The sequence below is a fragment of the Nuphar pumila genome, chromosome 8 (genome assembly GCF_984573655.1).
Source record: "Nuphar pumila chromosome 8, dmNupPumi1.hap1.1, whole genome shotgun sequence".
In the NCBI taxonomy this organism is placed as follows: Eukaryota; Viridiplantae; Streptophyta; class Magnoliopsida; order Nymphaeales; family Nymphaeaceae; genus Nuphar; species Nuphar pumila.
Genome location: NC_143256.1, coordinates 58706154 through 58724442, shown reverse-complemented (window position 1 = coordinate 58724442; position 18289 = coordinate 58706154). Strand labels below are relative to the sequence as shown.

General features: G+C 43.1%; 1 non-coding gene across 1 annotated transcript; it reads left to right on the top strand.

The window, feature by feature from the left end:
- The first annotated feature begins 12690 nt into the window (after positions 1-12690).
- On the top strand, positions 12691-12799 carry LOC149829949 (small nucleolar RNA R71). Its single transcript, XR_016433938.1, has one exon. It is a non-coding gene; the product is annotated as a small nucleolar RNA R71 (small nucleolar RNA).
- Positions 12800-18289: the final 5490 nt, after the last annotated feature.

The window sequence follows — 18289 nt, the reverse complement described above, 5'->3', positions numbered from 1 at the left end:
AATTCCTGAAGGAGCTAAGAATGGCTCAGAAAGAACGTAGCAGAAGTGCTACCCGGTTATGGAACACCTTCTACGATGTAGAAAGGTTCGTCGCACCACTGCCGGTAGAGCAGAGAAGGTGTTGACAGAATGGTTGGCAGAAGAGCTGCCAGAACCAGTTAAGTGGCACAATGATGTCCTTTGTTGGAACGATGTCAGAAGGACTCGTCTCCCTGGCACCTGCAAGGGCACCATACTTGTAAGGGCCGTTGCGCCAAAGTAGTGGTAGCGCCTTGACAAGGTCCTGAGCTCGTTGCGTAAAAATACGTCGAGTAGCCGATCCGTAGAGATCGAGTCATGTGCATGCTCATTGAGAATTATCAGACAACCAAACTCGTAAGGGCCGCTGAGCCGGAGTGTGTTGTTTCCACCGAAAGAGGTGAAGTGCTCGTCAAGGCCGAAGTGCCGAGAGCAGAGTTAAGCATGCATATGAATAAAACCTTTGTTCCACGGTGAAAACCGTGTAGTTGATTGGGGTCGGGTACATACTTCTCAAAGGCTGCCCTATAGGCATGCAATGTTCATCAAGTAATTGTAAGACCGGCAGGCCCCTTTTAGAATTTCTCACCGAGGAAGACGGTGATGGCGCAGCCTTGAGTGACATATATTTCACCCGAACCTGATAGAGTTCATTGATGGCCTTCGTCACTCAGAGGTATGGAGGTCGTGATTATCCTTAAATATAAGGATTGAACCCAACTACTGCAGTAGCAGAATGCATTCGGATACCTAGTAAGGATCTCTTCCGGTATGCTGTACCGTCCTACTAGGGGGATGGGGTCAACAGGCCTCTGGGGTATCTAAAATACATAGAATAATCAACCCCCAGATCATCGCGTTGTCGCCCAGATATGAGTCCCCTAAGCCCAGGGGGAGATGCAATTATCGAAACAAAGCATTAGCTTAGGTACAGCGCTACTTTGAATGTATGAGTGGATGACGTTGTTGAGTCAGTCCTGCATCACCTTTGTGAAGGTGTCATGGTCGGTATACTACTGTACCGATTGGGAAAGAACCCCATTGATATCCGTACGACTAAGTGAAGCTCGGATTGCTGTCCTTAGATTCGTAGGATACGGATGTGCCAAGCATAAAGGCTTGAGCTAGACATCCATTCGTGACTCTGTGGAAGTCAAGGCTAAGTCGTAGAGACTTAAGCGGTTATTCTAACTCACAGCCCTGAAGAGGCTTATGCGAAGTCATGAAGACTTGCGTGGATGTTCAACTCATAGCCCTGATGAGGCTTTTGCGATATACGCTAAGTCATGGAGGCTTGAGCGTCGTATTACGAACTGCGACCCTGAGTGGTCTATGCATTTACTTGAGTTGAATAGATAGATGTTTGCCTACTTACCAGACCATCAGTGGTTCTGACCCCGTTTAATGGGGATTTCAGGTGTTGAACCTGCGTGGCGATATGCGGAGCAAGGCGGCATCGAGTTCCAGGGTTTCTCTAAACAGAGTTGTACTGCTTCCTTTTTATTGAACCTTCACTGCTTTTCTAAGCAGTAGTGTTGTAATAAACATGTGCTTTCGATAAAATGGAACACTTTGGTGGTCAATGAGTTGCTTGGCCACATACCTGCAACGTGCTCGGAGTTTTCTAAAACCGACGACTCATTATCGTCTTATTCCGCTGCTAAAAGCTTTCTAAGTTCCGCTGCAAAGAAAAAAAAAAAGAAATTCATGAAAATTTTAACTTAGCTTTGTTTTGGAAATCCGGGGCGTTACAGAATTGGTATCAGAGCAAGAGTCTGAGAAACCTGGTTCGAGATCCGTCTTGTCCACCATATCGCACTGTAAGTATATTTTGTACTTCTTGTTCTGATCTGGGTGCATCTTTGTATAGATGGCAACTCACGACTCCCAAGGATACTGCTATCGTTGCGGAATCATGCACGATGAGTGGGTATGCCCATATGAAGTCCAAGACTGCCAGTATTGTGGCGAAGGAGGGCATTCCGCCAACGAATGTCAAATGAAACATACCGCCGATATGGGTCGGCGGGAATCGCTTGGCATTAGGGATGAGACCTCGCATGTTAGTGGGCCACATTACTCCAGTAGAAGGAGTAGCTGTACTCCAGCAACTTCTGATGAACTACCGTCTCTGGTAGGATTTGACTTGAACTTCCTTGAGGGATTTGGTCAATCGCAAGGCTATCAACAGGCATCATGTACGCCTAGCTTGCACAGTTGGGAGGAGGGATGCAACAACTCCTTCTATAATCCCATTATGATTTCAGATTCCTCGAATCAAAGTACTATTATATGGGGGAACAGAGCGGCTACACCAACGCCGAGTCTGAATGGCCAGGAAGAGGGATACAACCTATATCATCCCGTTATGGTCTCGGATTCTCCGAGCCATGATGCCACTGAATGGGCAAGTGGACCGGCATCACTGATCTATCCACAAGAGTCGCTTGAGAGTGCGGAAGTGCCGCCCAAGCCAAAGCTAGTTGTGCCTGCACCAAGGCAATGTGGAAGTAAACGATACTTCGGGTTCTTTGGGTCAAGAAAGAAATCCAGATCCTAGAAGAGACTGGTAGTGTTTTAGAGTCAATAGACTCATGTACCTAGTTTCTCAACGCCTAAAAGTCTGCCAGTGCGACATGACGTTTTGTTTAAGGCGATGCTTGTGTAGATATGATGTATATTAAGTAAATAAAACTTTGCTTCGATATATACATTGTGAAACTAAAACACATTGTTTGTATGTGGTAGATAAATGGCTCCTACGACGAGGAGAACCATACCAAGCGAGGAGTCCCATACTCAAGGATTTCTGCTGGAAACACTCAACAATTTGGTTACTGCCATTCGAGAAACAAGGCCAAAACCAGTCGCACCTCGAAGCGAAAACCTTGGTGGAATAACCTATGAAAAATTCCCCAAGCTCGATCCACCAGTCTTCGCTGGTAGAGCCGATCCTGAACTGGCAGAAAGTTGGGTTGAAGAGACCGAACGTGCCTTCCTGGTGCTGGGAGTACCAGAAGAAAAGAAGACCAACTTTGGCACGTACAGGCTGAAAGACAACGCACGGAAGTGGTGGGATACCACTAAGATTATCCAGTTCTCGGAAGTTGAAGTCATTCCTTGGACTGACTTCCGGAGAGCTTTCATGGATAATTACTTTCCATTACACTCCAGAAACAAGAAGAAGATGGAGTTTCTGGAATTGGAGCAGGGTGGCATGAATCTGATTGACTATACCACCAAATTTCAAAATCTTGAACGGTATTGCTCCCGGTTATTTGAGACCGACCAAGAAAGGGCCGACAAGTATATCAATGGACTGCGAGAAGGGCTAAGGTCATGGGTTATCACCAACATGCCCCAAACTTTTCAAACTGCTGTGGCAGCAGCTTCGAAAATACAAGTGGATTGGGAGCGATCAAAAGTGATCATAGCAAAAAGGCCCATAGTTGATGGTGGGAACAAGAAAAGAATGTTTCCAAGTGGCCAGGGTTCACGACAACCCTTTCAGAAGAAAAGGTTCCAAGGTGGGAACAACACTCAACAAGTTGTAAGGCCAAGACAGAACATGGCTCAAAACAACCTGCAGTCCAACCCAAACTGCCCAAAATGCCATGTTAATCACGCAAGAGGACCATGTCCACGTGACATAGGTGGATGCTTCTACTGTGGCAAAGTGGGCCACATTGCAAGACAATGCAGGAAGAAGCTTATTGATGAGCAGAGGAGGAATGCCGGATCTGTCGGACCCTCTCAACAAGTACCACAACGAACACTAGTCCAACGACCCCCACCTAGAGTAGAACAAAGGCCTGCTGCAGGTCATGTATACGCTGTAACGACTGAACAAGTCGAAGCCGGTGACCTCATTGAAGGCACCGTACCTGTTAATGGACATGCAGCTTACGTCTTGTTTGATTGTGGTGCTACTCATACGTTTATCTCTGACGATTTCACCGAACAACTCCACGCCTCGGTGCAACCGATTGATAAAATGATCGAAGTATATAACCCGTTGGGTTCACGCACCAAATGTATCCGGTGTGTGAAAAATTTGGATATTGAGATAGCAGGGCAACACTTGCCTACTGACGCCATCCTGATCGATATGATACAGTACGATGTCATTCTGGAAATGAATTGGTTGGCTCAGAATAATGCCAAGATTCTGTGCCGTGAGGGCAGAGTGATTCTATCTCGACCCGGATTACCTAAGATGGAATACCGGTTATCCAAACCAGTTTCACAAAAAAGGCTCATATCAGCACTTAAGGTAAAAAAATACCTTAGGAAGGGTTGTGTGGCCTTCCTGTTGAGTCTCTCGGTGAAAAAATCCAACTACCAACCCCTTGAGAGTTTGGAAGTAGTGCGGGAGTTTCCCGATCTGTTTCCTGAGGAATTGTCTGGACTCCCGCCACTTCGTGAGGTTGAATTTGGAATTCAATCCTTACCTGGAACAGCGCCAATATCCAAAGCCCCTTATCGTATGGCACCAGCTGAACTCAGTGAGTTGAAATGTCAGTTGGAAGAACTGATGGAACAAGGGTTCATCCGACCAAGTATGTCACCATGGGGAGCCCCAGTGCTGTTTGTAAAGAAGAAGGATGGATCCCTTCGGTTATGCATCGATTATCGGATGCTTAACCAGGCAACAATTAAAAATAAGTACCCGTTGCCTCGGATTGAGGACTTATTCGATCAGCTCAGAACAGCGAGAGTGTTCTCCAAGATCGACCTGAGGTCTGGATACCATCAGCTCAGAGTTAAGGAGGAGGATATACCTAAGACTGTCTTCAGAACGAGATATGGCCATTATGAGTTCGTAGTAATGCCCTTCGGACTTACTAATGCGCCTGCTGTCTTTATGGACCTGATGAACCAAGTGTTCAAGCCATACTTAAACACTTTTGTCATCGTCTTCATTGATGACATTCTCGTGTATTCAAAGAATGAGGAACAACACAAGGAGCACTTGAGAATCGTCTTGAAAACCCTTCAAGATAATCAGTTATATGCCAAGTTTTCAAAATGTGAATTCTGGCTAGACAAAGTAATGTTCCTTGGCCATGTGATCTCCAAAGATGGAATTGCAGTAGATCTTGCGAAGGTCGAAGCTGTGATAGACTGGAAGCAGCCAGAAAATATCACTGAGGTCCGCAGCTTCCTTGGACTTGCTGGATATTATCGGAAGTTCATACAGGACTTCTCCCGAATCGCCGTACCAATGACGAAATTACTGAAAAAGGGAGTCAAGTTTGAATGGACTGACCAGTGTAAGGAGTGCTTTGAGGTTCTCAAACAGAGGCTTACCACTGCCCCTGTCCTTACCTTACCTTCTGGTCAGGGAGGCTTCGTTGCTTATACCGATGACTCGGGAACAGGTCTGGGTTGTGTATTGATGCAGCATGGCAAAGTAATCGCCTATGCATCCCGTCAGTTAAGAATTCATGAGAAAAACTATCCAACCCACGATCTTGAGCTTGCCGCGGTAGTGTTCGCACTTAAAATATGGCGACACTACCTTTATGGAGAGAAATTTGAGGTCATGTCGGACCATAAAAGCCTAAAATACCTCTTTTCTCAAAAGAAACTCAATATGCGGCAACGACGATGGCTGAAATTCCTCAAAGATTATGAATTCACGCTTTCCTATCACCCTGGAAAAGCGAATGTTGTAGCAGATGCCCTTAGTCGCAAGACTGTTGGCACTCTGGCCAGCCTCACCGGACAATGGAAGCTGATGGAGGCTTTTGTCGGTTGGAAGCCATTCCTGGCTGACCCAGGAAAGATTCGATTGTCATGCCTGACAATCCATATCAAGATCCTCAATCGCATTGTAGCCGAACAGTTCAAGGACCCCCAGTACTTGGAATTAAAAGCTCGTGCTGAAAGAGATGACACTTTCTTCCATTTAAAAGAAGATGGAGGAATATGGATGGAAGAAAGGATTTGGGTTCCAAATAACCCTGAGCTAAGACAGGAAGTACTCCAGGAGGCTCATAACAGCAAGTACATCATTCACCCTGGAGGTACGAAAATGTTTCGGGACTTACAGAGAAAGTACTGGTGGAGGGGTATGAAACGGGATGTGGCTACATTTGTCTCAAAGTGTTTGATCTGCCAGCAAGTAAAAATCGAGCATCAACGACCTGGTGGAAAGATGCAGCGGATCGAGATTCCAGAATGGAAATGGGAAGGCATTACGATGGATTTCATCGTTGGATTGCCTCGATCCAAGAGACAACACGATTCAATATGGGTGATCGTAGACAGACTCACCAAGTCTGCTCACTTCCTGCCAATCAACACTCGATACTCAACTGAACGATTGGCGGAGATCTACATTCGGGAAATCGTTAGACTCCATGGAGTGCCGATTTCGATCATATCCGATCGTGACCCGAAGTTTACCTCTCACTTTTGGGAGCAGCTTCAAAGAGCCCTGGGGACGAAACTCAAGTTCAGTACAGCATTCCATCCCCAAACAGATGGGCAATCAGAACGAACCATACAGACTCTTGAAGATATGCTAAGAGCCTGTATGCTAGAATGGAAAGGTGATTGGGATTCCCACCTAGCGTTGGCTGAATTTGCTTATAATAATAGCCACCACGCTAGCATTGGGATGGCACCGTATGAAGCCTTGTACGGGCGACCTTGTCGATCACCAATCCATTGGGGTGAAGTGGGTGAGCGAACCTTGGACTCGCCCATAGTGTTGCAGCATTATACTGAGCAGGTCCACATGATCAGGAAGAAGCTACTGACTGCTCAGAGTCGACAGAAGAGCTACGCTGATCAGCGGCGTAGGGAACTCACTTTTGCGGTTGGAGATAAGGTTTTTATCAAGGTCTCCCCAACCAAGAGTGTGTTTCGTTTCGGAAAGAAGGGGAAGCTCAGCCCCAGATTCGTTGGTCCCTTCGAGGTTTTGAGCCGGATAGGAGAGACCGCCTACAGAGTAGCATTGCCACCGTAGTATACACAGATACACAATGTATTTCACGTGTCAATGCTTAGAAAATACGTTCACGACCCTTCCCACGTCATCCAACATGAAGATATTGACATCCAAAAGGATATGACGGTGGAAGAAAGGCCAGTAGAGATCATGGACCGACGGGAGAAAGTGCTAAGGACGAAGGTCATTCCACTTGTCAAAGTGAGATGGCAACATCACGGAGTCAATGATTGCACTTGGGAGCCCGAATCGGATATGCGGGATAAATATCCTGAACTCTTCACCTTGTACTCTTAGCTGAATTTCGCGGACGAAATTCCTTTAAGGGGGTAATGATGTAAGACCCGCAATTTTTCAGAAAATATCTGAATAAAATTCATGAGGCATTTACCGGTAAAAATAGCATTTTTTCTCAAAATGCGAAACGAATCAATTCCTGCGAGCCAGTTATACTTAGGATATTCGTCGAATCGCGAATATATGCTCAAACACTCTGGAAGCCATAACTTCCTATCTGAACAAAATCAAAGGATTCCTGCGAGCCAACTTTCTTAGTGGCATCAATACGAAGATAATGGCGTACTCAGAATTTTTTCGGAAAAAAATCGCCGAAAACCCGAAATTCTTGCGGGACCCACAGAAATATGGGTGGGACCCACAGAAATATTTCTCAGAAAATATTCTAGAATATTCCAGCACCTTCCAGCATCTTCCAGAGCCTTCCAGCTCCTTCCAGCACCTTCCATGGAAGGGATTTCTGAAAAGCCAAGGGGTAAAGAGGGGATTCTGAAACTTGGGGCCCATGTTTCAGAACCTATAAATAGAGGAGCCCCCCTCTCTTTAAAAATCGCCAACCCCTCTCTCTCTCCTCCTTTTCCCAAACCTCCCCTACCTAGCCTAGCCCACCTGACCTGGTCTGAGCCTGCCTGACTTAGCCTGAGCCTGCTTGACCTGGTCTGAGCCTGCCTGACTTAGCCTGAGCCTGCTTGACCTGGTCTGAGCCTGCCTAACCTGGTCCTAACCCACCTGACCTAGGTCTGAACCTACTTGACCTAAGTCTGAACCCAGTTGACTTGACCTGAACCTGGTTTGGTTCAAAGTCAAAGTCCAAGTCCTTTTTTGTCCGAAGTTCGAAGTTGATCCTTTTTCGAAGTCGAGCCTCGTTCGAAGCGTTTGAAGCAATCGGAGTCGTTTCTTCCACGATTTGAAGTAAGTTCGCTTCATTAAACCATCTCTCTCGAGTATTTTATTGTTTGTATATAGCATATATTTTCTGAAGTAGTATCTTGCTTTAGTTCTTGGTTGAGCCCTCTAGGACGCTTCGGTGTTCACGCGCTCGCCTCGTAACTATCGTCGGATATATATGTTCGAATACGCAGTATATGCGTTCTTCAAAATAGTATCTCACCTTAGTTCTTGGTTGAGCCCTCTAGGACACTTCGGTGTTCACTCGCTCGCCTCGTAACTATCGTTGGATACAGATCTAGGTGTATATCTGCTGATACTGCCGACGCGTCTTATATCGCACAGGCCATGTAATTTACCTTTGGCGTCACGTCGTATGATGCCAAGGCTCCCTGCTTTCTGTACTTCTGATTAAAGCACTTCCGATTATGCATTTACTTACGCCGTCGCGTCGAACGATGCCAAGGCTCCTGCTTTCTGCAATGTATTTACTTACGCCGTCACGTCGAACGATGCCAAGGCTTCTGCTTTGTTATATATGTAGAATATTTCGTTCAGTTACACACCCTGAACAATAATATATGCATTTCCTTTACGCCGCCGCTGTATAAAGCACAGGCTTCTGCTTATATTACATATATGGCGCGTAAGTGAGCGTTCAAATGGAGATCAACTCCAAAATCGCCCATGCGATTCCCTTACCGCTCCTCATGCAAGATTCTGCTTGACGAATGAAGCCCCTATTGAAAAGGCTTCGCCTTTTGGCAAAATGCTCTTTACGTAAAGACTAAATCAATTACGTATGGCCTGGCTATGGCCCAAGGTTCCTGCAACCTTGATGGATGCAAAGTACGCACAACGGTGCGCATTCATTTCCCGAGTTAAGCGTAGCGATTTCCCACCAAAGAGGGGAGATGCTGCTGAAATGGATAAAAGAAAACGCACGCTTTCTCCGTTAAAGAGAGGAAGTGCTGCTGAAATTCCTGAAGGAGCTAAGAATGGCTCATAAAGAACGTAGCAGAAGTGCTACCCGGTTATGGAACGCCTTCTACGATGTAGAAAGGTTCGTCGCACCACTGCCTGTAGAGCAGAGAAGGTGTTGACAGAATGGTTGGCAGAAGAGCTGCCAGAACCAGTTAAGTGGCACAATGATGTCCTTTGTTGGAACGATGTCAGAAGGACTCGTCTCCCTGGCACCTGCAAGGGCAGCATACTTGTAAGGGCCGTTGCGCCAAAGTAGTGGTAGCGCCTTGACAAGGTCCTGAGCTCGTTGCGTAAAAATACGCCGAGTAGCCGATCCGTAGAGATCGAGTCATGTGCATGCTCATTGAGAATTATCAGACAACCAGACTCGTAAGGGCCGTTGAGCCGGAGTGTGTTGTTTTCACCGAAAGAGGTGAAGTGCTCGTCAAGGCCGAAGTGCCGAGAGCAGAGTTAAGCATGCATATGAATAAAACCTTTGTTCCACGGTGAAAACCGTGTGGTTGATTGGGGTCGGGTACATACTTCTCAAAGGCTGCCCTATAGGCATGCAATGTTCATCAAGTAATTGTAAGACCGGCAGGCCCCTTTCAGAATTTCTCACCGAGGAAGACGGTGATGGCGCAGCCTTGAGTGACATATATTTCACCCGAACCTGACAGAGTTCATTGATGACCTTCGTCACTCAGAGGTATGGAGGTCGTGGTTATCCTTATATATCTAAGGATTGAACCCAACTACTGCAGTAGCAGAATGCATTCGGATACCTAGTAAGGATCTCTTCTGGTATGCTGTACCGTCCTACTTGGGGGATGGGGTCAACAGGCCTCTGGGGTATCTAAAATACATAGAATAATCAACCCCCAGATCGTCGCGTTGTCGCCCAGATATGAGTCCCCTAAGCCTAGGGGGAGGTGCAATTATCGAAACAAAGCATTAGCTTAGGTACAGCGCTACTTTGAATGTATGAGTGGATGACGTTGTTGAGTCAGTCCTGCATAACCTTTGTGAAGGTGTCATGGTCGGTATACTACTGTACCGATTGGGAAAGAACCCCATTGATATCCGCACGACTAAGTGAAGCTCGGAGAGCTGTCCTTAGATTCGTAGGATACGGATGTGCCAAGCATAAAGGCTTGAGCTAGACATCCATTCGTGACTCTGTGGAAGTCAAGGCTAAGTCGTAGAGACTTAAGCGGTTATTCTAACTCACAGCCCTGAAGAGGCTTATGCGAAGTCATGAAGACTTGCGTGGATGTTCAACTCATAGCCCTGATGAGGCTTTTGCGATATACGCTAAGTCATGGAGGCTTGAGGATCGTATTACGAACTGCGACCCTGAGTGGTCTATGCATTTACTTGAGTTGAATAGATAGGTGTTTGCCTACTTACCAGACCATCAGTGGTTCTGACCCCGTTTAATGGGGATTTCAGGTGTTGAACCTGCGTGGCGATATGCGGAGCAAGGCGGCATCGAGTTCCAGGGTTTCTCTAGACAGAGTTGTACTGCTTCCTTTTTATTGAACCTTCACTGCTTTTCTAAGGAGTAGTGTTGTAATAAACATGTGCTTTCGATAAAATGGAACACTTTGGTGGTCAATGAGTTGCTTGGCCACATACCTGCAACGTGCTCGGAGTTTTCTAAAACCGACGACTCATTATCGTCTTATTCCGCTGCTAAAAGCTTTCTTTCTAAGTTCCGCTGCAAAGAAAAAAAAAAGAAATTCATGAAAATTTTAACTTAGCTTTGTTTTGGAAATCCGGGGCGTTACAAATGCCCTTCAGATCAGCAACTCCCCAGCCAATCGCTGCCTTGTGCTCTCGAAGAATAGTCAGCAATCTCTGTTCCTGCTCCTCAGTGAGCAAGGATGAGATGATCACAGGCAGAGTCTCATCATCTCCGAGGTATGCATACTTGAGTGAATCCGGTAAGGGTTTCAACTCAAGTTTCGGAGGCGACTCGATCGACGATTTGGCGGGGGTCTCCGCAAGTGGTGGAAGAGGCTCCCTGACAGCTCCCCAAGGTGGTCTCTCTGACGACACTCTAGACACATCTACACTGCTATTCTTCTCTATATGGTACAAATCTAAAGAATCCTCAGTAATGTACAACTCGGGCTGCTGCTCCACTAACTCCTGTGCAATGTCTACATGAAAGTAGTCCATGTCTCCTGCTGGTCCCATTGCGGCATTGAAAATATTCAGCTTGACCTTTCGATTGCCGAATGAGAGGTCCATGGCTCCGGTCCTACAGTTGATGCACGCATTGGCAGTCGCCAAGAATGGTCTGCCTAAAATAATCGGAGTCCGGTGCTGGCTGTCTACTCCTTCCATATCAAGAATAATGAAATCGACTGGAAAATAAAAGTCATCCACCTTAACTAGCACGTCCTCCAAGACACCTGTCGGTACCTTGACAGAACGATCTGCCAGTTGAAGCGTAATCGGAGTCGATCTCATCTCTCCTAGCCCGAAAGAATCAAATAAATACCCGGGCAGAATGTTCACACTTGCTCCAAGATCGAGCAATGCGCGTTCTATCCGGATGTTCCCTATAGTACAAGCAATGATAGAGGATGGGGATGATGATTGAGCCGACGTAGGTGAAACAATGGTCTCTGGCTCCTCTATCCTCTCTCTACTCTCTCGGTCTCTGCTCTCGACGTGATACTCACGTCCACTCCTCAAGGCCATAACTGATTTAGCCTGCTGCTGTGTCTCAGTATGAAATAGGCCTCCAGTCATCTGGTCCTTACCCTTCGGGTTCATGACAGCCTGACTCGGCAATGTACCCTCGGGTCTCCTACTAATAGCCTCAGCTAACTGTCCCATTTGCGATTCTAACTTCGCAATGGACTGCGTATGCGAATCAAAATCTGGCTACACTTCTCGAAGGCATTCTGATTAGAGGTTTTCACCTCTTGGAATGCCTGGAGAAGTCTCTCCTCAAAAGATGTCTGCGGGGCAGACTCCTGCTGAATCGGGGGAGTGACAGAAGACGAAGAAGACTGAGAATAGTTCGGTCTTTGAAATGACTGAGTAAAAGATGGCTGCCGAATTGGCTGAGAGGAAGTAGGCATCTGCATGGAAGACTGTGGATTCTTCCATGAAAAATTGGGATGGTTACGCCAACCTGGATTATATGTCGATGAAAATGGGTTATTTGGCGGTCTGACGTAACCCTGAGCTGCCTGAACTTGTTCTTGAACAAATTCAGGGTACTGAGCTGCCGAAGGGCACTCAGTGATCTCGTGGATGGTTCTGAGAGAAGTTGGTCCAGCTTCTGAGCAATCATGTCTACCTTGCACTGTAGTGCAGTAGATGGACCAACTTCAAGAACACCAGCTTTCTTCTGAATGCTGGGTGTAGCTCTATCAGATTGAGAGCTCGAAACATGGTGGAGTGAATTCTCGGCCAATGTATCAAATAGCCTCCATGCTTCGTCCTCGCTCTTCAGCATGAATGTCCCTCCACATGAAGAGTCGATCATCTGACGATTCTTGTCAGACAATCCATTATAGAAGCTTTGCACCAGTTGCCATTTCGGCACCAGATGATGGGGACATTTCCTGAGGAGATCCTTCATTCTCTCCCAGGTCTCATGAAAGCGCTCACCATCTAGCTCTGAGAAGCTAGTGATGGCTCTACGATATTGGTTCGTACGACCAATGAGAAAATATTTCCGAAGAAACTCTTGTTGCAATTGATCCCATGACTCTATTTCTACAGAATCTAAGGACTTTAGCCAATACTTGGCTTTGTCCTTTAATGAAAGAATGGATCCTCATGACTAAGGCCATAAAAGAATGGAAGCATCTGAATAATGCTGGCCTTAATCTCATAATGTGGCGCTCCTACATCGGGTCTCCGAATGCAGGATGCCTGAACATAGTCTGTGGGAATGAAGTATTCCCGCAGAGGGCGTGAAAGAACTGAGGGTGGAGGTGGAGGATCCATGTCAGCCATTGTTGCCGAACTTCGATGAGAATGTAAAATTCTCTCTGGGTTGTCAACAAATGGGTGTAATGGGGTTCCTAGACCTCGTCGACCCTGCATACACTGGTACTAAGACCAGATGTAAGCAAACGACCTAACTCTAAATCTAAACTACACAGGTACTAAATTGTAAATAACACAAAATAAATGACTACTAAACAAATATGCTAAACTAATTATGTTAGAATAATCTAACTAAGAAAATGAAATAACAAATTAAACTACTCTAAAGTACTGAACAAATAAATACAGGAAATCACAAACTAAGTTTTTTAAAACCCACCTGTCTAATTGCTCCTTGCAGAATGAATTTCAAGTGAATCCTAGAAAGACAGAACGTGAATCCTATATTTACTAACTATGTTAATCCTATATTTACTTACTAATCCTACTAACTAAAAAGAAAACAACTAATTAACTAACTAAAACAAATTAATAAATTAAACTCTAAGAAATAAAGTAATTAATTCGCCGTTCCCCGGCAACGGCGCCAAAATTTGGTTGATATTTTGAAATGATCTTTTTAAAACAATTATTTTCAATAAAGTTTTGGAAAATCGTCAACCAAAAATATAAAAACCAACTTTCCACAAAGTGGTAAGTACAGGTCGAATCCTCAGGGAACAGGAATTAATCACTAAAATTCTAAAAAATTTAATTTATTAATATCAAATGTCAATCTACAATTATACAGTGAATACAACTACAATTAAGCACTAAAAGAAAAGTAAACAAGCATTCAGTCTTCTGCTCCACACCAAGGGTATTTCCGTCTTTTCGCCACTTAGATAATCTTCTCACTTGGACAATAACCCTGAACGATAAATATGCTTTTCAACCTAAAAATAAATAAAATAAAAAAATTACAAAGTTAGTTTTTATTCTAACAATAAAAACAATAACTAAAACTATTTCTAATTTTACGAAAATAACAAAACAAATGTTATTTATCAAGCAAAAATTAAATAAAATACTAAATTAATTCTAAAATTAACCAATTTAACTCTACTAATGCTGTATGATGATGATGCAACTCCTAAAATGCAGAAACTACTGAAAACAAGTCTAAATTGCCGAAAATAAGAAAATTACGAAACTGCCCCTAACTAGTGTAAAATAGCATTCTGACAGGTTATCGGAAAACCGCTGTTTGACAAAGCAAATGAAGTCCGATTTTCCCGAAATTTGTTCTGTTCTGCAACTGACAGATTAAACAATCTGACAGTTTTTACAGAATTGAAAAACATATCTGGAACTCCAGATATAAGCGTTTCAAATCTGGGAAAAGTCAGGATATCGAAGGTCCTGTAATTTAAAAACCAGAAAAAGCGGTTTTCACAAAACGCTTAAAAATCAGACCAAACCAACTTTGAATGAGCTGAAATTTGGTCTGCAGTTAAATAACACGTCAATAAAGTGAATAGAAGAAAAAAAATTGGAAAACACAGAGTTTTTACACAGAAAATGTTGCTAATGCGACAGGGTAAAAATCTGGTTTTTATTTAAGTGCACTATTCACTATTTGAACTATTTTACTCTCTAAGAATGTAATCTACATGCAATGCAAACTTAATTAATCCTATATAACTGATTATATGCAGATGCTAACTATAATGAATCTACATGAACTCTACACGAAGTATGACATGCATGTTATGACTATGCATTAAAGGAAATACTAATGCAATTACAATCAATACACTAAATAATGTAGTTAAATATAGGACTAAATGATATATTCTCTATAAACTAACTACACTATACTAACTAACTAATCAACAAACGGTAAACTAACAAACACCAATCAAATCAACAATTAGAAATTTTGGCTAAACAATTAAAGAGATAACTACATTAGCTAATCTAAAATCATTATAAGTAAATAAAAAATTAGGGGACTAAAATGGAACAATAGGACACGGGTTCGACTAGGACTAGGGTCGGTTGACTCCAATAGACTCGGTTTAGGCTTAGCTAAGGGGGGTTAACTTGGGTAGGCTCGAGTTAGGTTTGACTCAACTCGGACTAGTATGGGCTCGGCTAGGTTTGGATTTGGGTTTGACTTAGTCAACTAGGTGTGGTTTGATTTAGGTGGCTCGGTTGACTTGACTTGGACTTGGTTAGGGTTAGGTCTAGGTCTTGGACTCGGTTTAGGTTTGACCTAACTAGTTGGGTTCGGGTTTGGGTTAACTTAGTCAACTAGGTTCGGTTGACTTAAGTAGACTCAGTTTGCCTTGGATAGGGTTGGTTTAACTTGGCTAAGGTTGACTCAACTTGGTTTAACCTAGGTTAGGTTTGACTTAGACTAGAGTTGACTCGACCTAGGCTCGGCTAAGGTTGGGCTTTGGTCTTAGACTCGACCTAGGTGTGGTTTAACTAGACACGATTTTGGGAAAACCAATAACCCTCTTAATTACAATTAATAACCAATTTAGAAAGTTGAAGAGGTAAAACCGTCCAACCTAGAGAGGAGTTGAAATATTTAATGACCTTTAAAAATCAACTTGGAAAGTGGAGAAAGTAAAACTATCCAACTCAAAGGATTTGATATGTTTCCTTCTTGGGTTTTACAAATCAATTTGGGAATTGAAACAATCCAACCTAGAGACTCACACGGTTTTATCCTTCCAACAAAACTTTAATTAGCTTTTATTCCTTTCTTAAAATCGTGTGCACCTCTTTTAGAAGGAAATTGGAAATTTCAAATTTTGTTTCCCGAATTAATTGTAAACATTAATTCCTCTCTATTTTGGAGGGATATCTAAATTCAAACCTTCTTAAATTGCTTTTCACGAAATTAGAGGAGTCAATTTTTTCCAAAAACGTTTTCAACCTTAATTACTTGTGTACCCTCCTTCTCAAAAATCGTCCACTCTAATTAAAGTTATTATACTCTAACTACATTAATATCTACCTAGGGTAATGAAAGGGCCTAAAGGGAAAACACAATTTTCTAAAAGAAACTTAAATGGTCTACAACGAATTCCAAAACTCACTTAAATGGCTCCTAAAAACGTCTAAAGCAATAAACCCTAATACATTGAATTTAGACAACCTAATTACTCTTACCTAACTCAATTAAAACTTACTAAAAAAAATCAACAAAAGCTCAAGGGGAGCTCTAATGGCTGCCACCCCACCTTGGGGAAGAAGGAGAACCATACGAAAAAAATAAAATTTGTAAATTAATAAAAAGCAATAAAACTGGATAACACTATTTTGATAAAACTAACTTAGAAAATAATACAAATGACTCCTAATTACACAAAAAAAACTAACAAGAACATCACTATGCTGGAATTAAAAACATAAAAATAAAGAAAACTTGGATTTTTATAATTTTCAATAATACACTCAAACACCAAAAACGAAAAATGATTAAAACAATTTAAGTAAATCAATCCTAACACAATGAATGACTAACACCAATTTATGCTACTGTTAACAGACTAAACACACCGTAAACAACACGCCTTACCACTCTACACACCCTTTTAACAATAATGCAAAGATCGGCTAGAATATCTCTAGCCAATTTTTTTCTTTTTCAAAAATAAACTCAAAACGAAACACAAACACAACCCACGACTTAGAATAAACTAAAATGAAATTTCCTAATGAGATTTTCAGCAACACAATACAAGACACATGCTGGACAAAACAAAAATATCAAAACAGAAAAATATTTTTGTAAAAATCAAGAATCGACTAGAATAAGTCTAGCCGATTTTTGGATTTTTATTTTCAATTAAAATCAAATGCAACTCACACACAAAACCGACTAAGATGAATCAAAATGAACACTTTCTTTATTGGATTTTCTGTAAAACACACCAAGAACACTTATGACAAACTTGAAAAATCGACTAGATGAAGATCTAGCCGATTTTTATAAAAAGGATGAAAAATCAATAAAAACTCGATTCCAACGAATCAACCAAACACATAAACCTAATCTAACGTGCTGGTCTATGCACGAATGCTACTCTAAGGTTGAAACAAAAAAAGAAAACTAAGAAACACACAGAAAATAACACAACAAAATCCACACACAAATCGGTTTTATCTAGAAGAGAAGGAAGAAGAAGACCTACCTTTTTGGAAGATCCGACGACCGGGGGGGTGAAGAAGAGCGGACCGTGGCTGAAGATGGACGTCCTATACCGTTCGAGAATGCTGTACTTCACCAAAATCGGTACCTTTTGCAGCTGCTACACGTTGGAGATCCACCGACGATGGAAAGTGAGCCGATTCGCGATCGGAGGATGTAGAAAGCCGGATGGAGGTAAAGCCGGCTCACCTTGGTGGTGTGTTGCGCACTCCCGCCCAAGGTTAATGGTCTCCACCTCTGCTACACCTGCAAAAGTATAGAAAATGGGTGAAAAGACAGCAAGGAACAAGAAAGAAATGAAAAGAAACAAAAGAAAGCTCGAAAATATGCTTGAAAATCAAGCATAGGTCGATCTTCAATGGCCAACACGTGGGGGAGATGGAGAGGAAGGAGCTGATGCTGTAGAGTCACTGTAGGGGGCGTCCAAACACAGCCAAAGACGCCTAGGGCTTCTCTAAAAAGTATATTTATACTTTTTGGAATTTGCAAAAACAATGTTATAAAAAAATATTTTCTAGGCGCCTCTTTCTGGGGGGTTTTCAGAAAAACTTTTTTAAATGGATCTGGATAGGCGTGTGGGTTAGGTTTTGGACTTTTAAAGAGTTGATCCAAGGTCCAATTAACCTAATTGGGTCGGATATGGATCCGATCTACCTCAAAATCCGTGCCCAAACACTGAAATAGCCATAACTCTCTCATTTTAACTCCGATTTTTCTGAAATTCGAACCATAGCCCCTTACTATCAAAACACATCTAAACATGGGTTTAAAACCTTAAACTTGATACAAAATGCATGAAAAACTTGTTTACATGATGTGCATTTCATGCATCATCAGCCAGGTCCAACTCAGATCACCTGTTTGACTCTCTATCGACCCATGGCAATCTTCTTCGAGTGATTCATCAACCTCCTCTTGAGGTCGATCACTCAATAACCAGGTATGCTCTGCTTCTACCAGGTCCTGAATGAAGTCGACCTCGAAAGAAGCCTCATCGCCGGCAGGTCCCATCGCCGCATGAAAAATGTTCAGCCTCATCT